This window comes from Helianthus annuus, chromosome 4 (assembly GCF_002127325.2).
Source record: "Helianthus annuus cultivar XRQ/B chromosome 4, HanXRQr2.0-SUNRISE, whole genome shotgun sequence".
Lineage (NCBI taxonomy): Eukaryota > Viridiplantae > Streptophyta > Magnoliopsida > Asterales > Asteraceae > Helianthus > Helianthus annuus.
Genome location: NC_035436.2, coordinates 16,890,557 through 16,895,597, shown reverse-complemented (window position 1 = coordinate 16,895,597; position 5,041 = coordinate 16,890,557). Strand labels below are relative to the sequence as shown.

At 38.7% G+C, this 5,041-nt stretch overlaps 1 long non-coding RNA gene across 6 annotated transcripts; it reads left to right on the top strand.

Annotated features, from left to right (window-relative positions):
* The first annotated feature begins 2,406 nt into the window (after positions 1-2,406).
* On the top strand, positions 2,407-3,841 carry LOC110935859. Of its 6 annotated transcripts, none has more exons than XR_004892127.1 (5): positions 2,407-2,654; positions 2,938-3,089; positions 3,205-3,288; positions 3,402-3,522; positions 3,632-3,841. It is a non-coding gene; the product is annotated as an uncharacterized LOC110935859 (long non-coding RNA). The 6 variants fall into 6 exon arrangements; XR_004892126.1 differs by having other exon boundaries at positions 2,407-2,672; positions 3,187-3,288; XR_002589498.2 differs by having other exon boundaries at positions 2,408-2,672.
* Positions 3,842-5,041: the final 1,200 nt, after the last annotated feature.

Genomic DNA, 5,041 nt, shown 5'->3' with positions numbered 1-5,041 from the left:
AGTGGTGGTGGTGGTGGTGGTTGTAGCCGCCGATGTTGGTGGCCTGCAGCAGTGGTGGTGGTAGTGAGAGATGGAGGTGGTGGCCGGTGAGTGGTGGTGATGGCCGGTTTCGATTAATAAATAATAAACGAGAGGAGCCCAAGCTGGAAAAACTACTCATGAGTCGAGCTCGAGCTTTTGAAATAAATATCGAAACTAGCCGAGCTCGAGCTCTCTGCAAATTAAACGAGACGAGCTCAGGCTTGACTAGACTCATTAACACCCCTAGTTACATTGATGATGTTTACCAGCAAAAAACGGTTATGGGCAATTTTAATATCGTAACTTTTACGTTCTTATGAGCGTGATAGGTATTGGGCCTTATAAGTAGAGGGGGCAATCCTGACCCAGAAGCTATTAAATGGGTCATTTTAACCCTTTTAAAAACTACAATGGGTTGTTTTGGGTTAAAAAAATAAATAAGGAGTTGAAATGAGTCACTTAAAAACTTAAAACTTTAGTTGGGTTGATTAAATTAAAAGCGCGGGTCATACGGGTCATTAGGGTTTGTATAGAAAAACCACGGGTGAACATCATCATCTTCATCAGGCTATCATCACTCATCAGCGATTCAGGGCATCTTCATCTATTATCTCACGAATGCCTTTCAAAAAAAAAAATCTATTATCTCACGAATGGCTTGACTCGTTTACATCCAAATAAGTAGTTAGTTAATTAGTTAATTACATCCATAATTGGTTAATGATAATCTAAGCATGTCATTCGTAGTCAAAGTCAGACAATGCATGATAAAACATAATATTAGGAAATTCTTAAGAAATACAACATATCAAAATTCAATATATACCTAAATTATCGATGGCATGATAAAACATAATATTAGGAAATTCTTAGGAAATACAACATATCAAAATTCAATATATACCTAAATTATCGATGTATGATATTTAATCAACATTTTAGTGTTTTCTATTTAAAGTTTTTATTACTAAAATGCAGGTTTTAATATTATTGACATAAGACTATGGGTATGGGGCGGGGTTGGGGCGTGGGTTGGGTACAAACGTCCAACTCACTATCCCGGGTGGGCTTGGGTTTCGGCGTGGCCCCTTGGGCGGGTGTTTTAGCCCAGGCGTTGGGCGGGGCTACCCACATAACATGGCGGAACCTCATTGGCCAAGAGCACTAGCCCTTTGAAATTGGCTTTTTTTCCACGCTACCCCAGCCACGCCCCATCATACCCCTTTGAAATTGGCTTTTGGTCTTGGTGCCCCATACTCCACGTGTCGCACAATGCCCCCAACCCACGCCCCACCATACCCCACGGTCTAAGACTATGGGGTATGGGGCGTGGGTTGGCTGAAAACGCCCAAGCCACCACCCCGGGTGGGCTTGGGTTTGGGCGTGGCTCAAGAGGCGGGAGTTTAAAGCCGGGCGTGGGGCGGGCTAGAGATCCTATGTGGCCGGCTCCTATTCGCTTGTTGGCTAGGTCATAGCGGGGGGCATTTAAATTTCAAATTCTAACTGTTTGGCCAAGCCAAGCGGTTCACCCCAACCCAACAGTCAACATCGCTATATATATCCCCAACCCCACCGGCTACCCCAACCTAAACACACTTGTTGGCTATCCACCGCTACCCAAACCCATACACACTTGATCGAACCCGCTACCCACACACACTTGATCGATGGCCTCTTGGACACACGAGGAAGAGCTAGCTCTTGTCACGAGCGTCGTTGACGCAATGAAGGGCCGCCAACCCGGTGAGACATGTTATTGGCCGGAAGCTTCTGCTAGCTACCGGCATAACGTGGGAAACGACCGGCACAATTTAAACGCGTGCCAACACAAATGGCGCGAGCTACGACCGAAGCTCGATCGTTTCAAAGCCTACTACGACAGCGTCCCGGCCGGTGAGATAAGCCATGAAGACCGGGTGGCGGTGACGATTATCGAGTTCCGGGGCAAGGAGCGCAAGCCGTTTGACAAGCTTGCCCTTTTCGAAATCTATCTAACGCTCTAGTTTTTTTTTTATTTTGTAATCCTTTTTAGGCTTTTTTTTATTTTGTAATTTTTTTGTAGAATTTTGTAATAATGTTTAGGAAATTTTAATAAAGTTGTAGGCTTTTTTTTTAAAAAAATGTTGTGTGTATTTTTTTATTTTAGATTTTTTTATTATTTTTATACACATGGCCAAGCCACGCTGGGCTAGCCACGCCCCGCCATACCCCAGGGACACGTCACTCGGAAGCGGGGGGCTCGAACTCCACATGTCAACTAATGCGCCAAACCCCCGTCCCACCATACCTCACGGTCTAAGCTTTTAAAATTTAGTTTTCAAACTTCCCTCCTAGTACAAAATTTTTACTCTCAAAATTTTCAAATCAATTTTTATTTCCCTCCTACCCAAAAACGTTTTTGGAAATTCCTGCACCCTATTTCCCTTCCCAATCCCATCTGCCTCCACAATGTTCTCCCAAAACTTGAAAATTACATCCACCCAATTCACCCACTCACGAGAATGTTGTCTACCCAATCATTCCCACTCACCCTCCAACTACACACCACCAGACAATCGTTCTCTCCAACTACACACCACCGACGGACTCTGATAATCTCTGTACCGGCGCCTGTCAGTCAATTCTTGCAAGAAGTCAGTCATCTTGTTAGGGTTTGTTTTATTTATAGTAATCATTTTTATGTCTTGAAATGATCGAACATATTTTATTTATGATTATAAGTTCCCTCACAATTTCATCGATCTTCACCCATCCTAGCGTAATTTGTAGTTTTTCACAAGACTGACTATTACATATATAGCGTTTCAGTTGGTAGTTTTCTAATATAGTGGAATGTGAAACCCCTTTTTACTAACTTATTTAAGGTTTCTAGTTTTTGAAGTTAAATCTATATTCTCTGAATCATGTGGAATTTAGGTCAAAGTTGGTTCTTTACTGTCCTTAAGTCGCAAAGTTGGATCTAAGGGTTTAAATTGGTGTATACGATATGAGCCATTGTCTAAAACTGTATAGAAGGATGCTACATTTTCAAATTACACGAATCTAATATGAGCTTAGCAAAGAATAAGGTAATCAACAACAACTTTGATAACCATTTTACCAAAGATTGCTATTTATGCCATGGAAAAGTAGAAATTGTTAATCCAAGATGGTGATTCAAAGTAGAAAAGTAAAATTGTGTAGGATTGGAAAAGTAATAAGGTCATCGTAGAAGATAGATGAAGACCGCAAAACCCTAGGTATCATGCTTTGATACCATAAAGCAAGGTAAGAGCACTCTCAACATATCAGATTTGGTATAACTCTCATGATAAATATCAACAATACTATAAGCTCTTCTATATACATATATATACTAAGAGTGTGTTTGCTTGATATAGGAGAAGAGATTGAAGAGGTCCATGAAAGGAAAAAGGTCGAGTTCGAAGTTATGCAAAGAGTTATTGGCAACCATGGAGATAACTCTAGCTATGGCGGGGGAACATACATTATAACTTGCATGTATGATAGAATTTTTACATTTCAATTTAAATATTGTAGTTTATACATATTTAGACTTGCGTATATATTTTTAGCTTCGTTTTATTAATGTAACGTTATGTTTTGTTAGGTTATTTCTACCGTTCCAGTTGCAAGTATGAATTGAAGATGTTGATTTTGGGTTGCAAGTATGAAGACACTCGTTCAGGAAGTTATTGTATATCACTTTCATCTTTAAAGATATATGTATTTGTGATACTTTGCACTTTTATAATTTTGTGTTACTTTGAAACCTTTGTAATTTATATTCTTGGGTTATTTTATAATGGTTTTGATTTAATTTTGTATTTTTGTATATTTTATTTTGATTTTTAGATCATTTATGTACTAGTGTGAGGTTATACAATAACTATTAGGATGTTATATGTTGATGGTCTGTTTATAAAATTGGTTTTAAAATGTTATTTGGGATATTAGGACCATTTTCTTGATATTAAAGTAGCTATAACATTGCATCATAAGGGTCCTATAAATTAATTTTTAAGGACGCTTGTATGTGTATCAAAAAATTAAAAGTAGGTAATCACATATTAAAACATTGTAAAAGTGTCCTAATATATTCTTTTTAGGACGCTATTTAAGTTGTATATAGACATATTATACGACTATAAAATTGGTTTCATAATCTTATTTGGTATATTAGGACCCTTTTCTTGGTACTAAATTAGCTATAATGTTACATCATAAGAGTCCTATCAATTAATTTCTAAGGACGCTTGTAAGTGTATCAAAAGATTAAAAGTATGTAAGCACATGTTAGAACATCGTAAAAGTGTCATAAAATGTTTTTATTAGGACACTATTTTGGTTGTTCAAAGACATATTGCGCGACCATAAAATTGGTTTCATAATCTTATTTGAGTTGTTAGGACACTTTTTTAGTTCTGGGACTTATTACGACCCCTTTACATGAAACGCTTTTACCGTTGGTCCTATTAAATGAAAGGTCCTATAAAATAGCATTTTAGGACGCTTTTGCGCGTACTAAAAACCCAGTTTTTTTGTAGTGTGGCAAGGGCCAAGGGGTGAGCTTTAGCGTAAATTTGAAAAAAACTTCACCAAAGTTTGGGCATCTCAAACTCCCATCTTGAACCATGGCTCAAACCTTCCTTTGATAACCTGAGCATTCCTAACCCTCCATAAGGTCCATAGTGTTGCCATGGCCACCAACACCAGAACTGTTTTACCATTCTTTGTCGACCCGATTGCTTGAAAAAACTCCAAAATATCGAAGATATGACTAAACCTTTTTGCCATTCTATACCATTTAGTGTCACGAAGCTGCATTCCCCTCAGCACACGAGCCAATTTAGTTGGGATACTACCGTCTCTCCAAGTGACGAAATTAACATTGGCCGGACCACGAGATCCATTTAAAAGCCCTTGGATGAAAAACTGCACCTTTAGCCACCTATATCTCTTTTCGAACCAGACTTGTAGAAACCATTTAATTTCTGTTATTCTCCAGAAACCATTCATT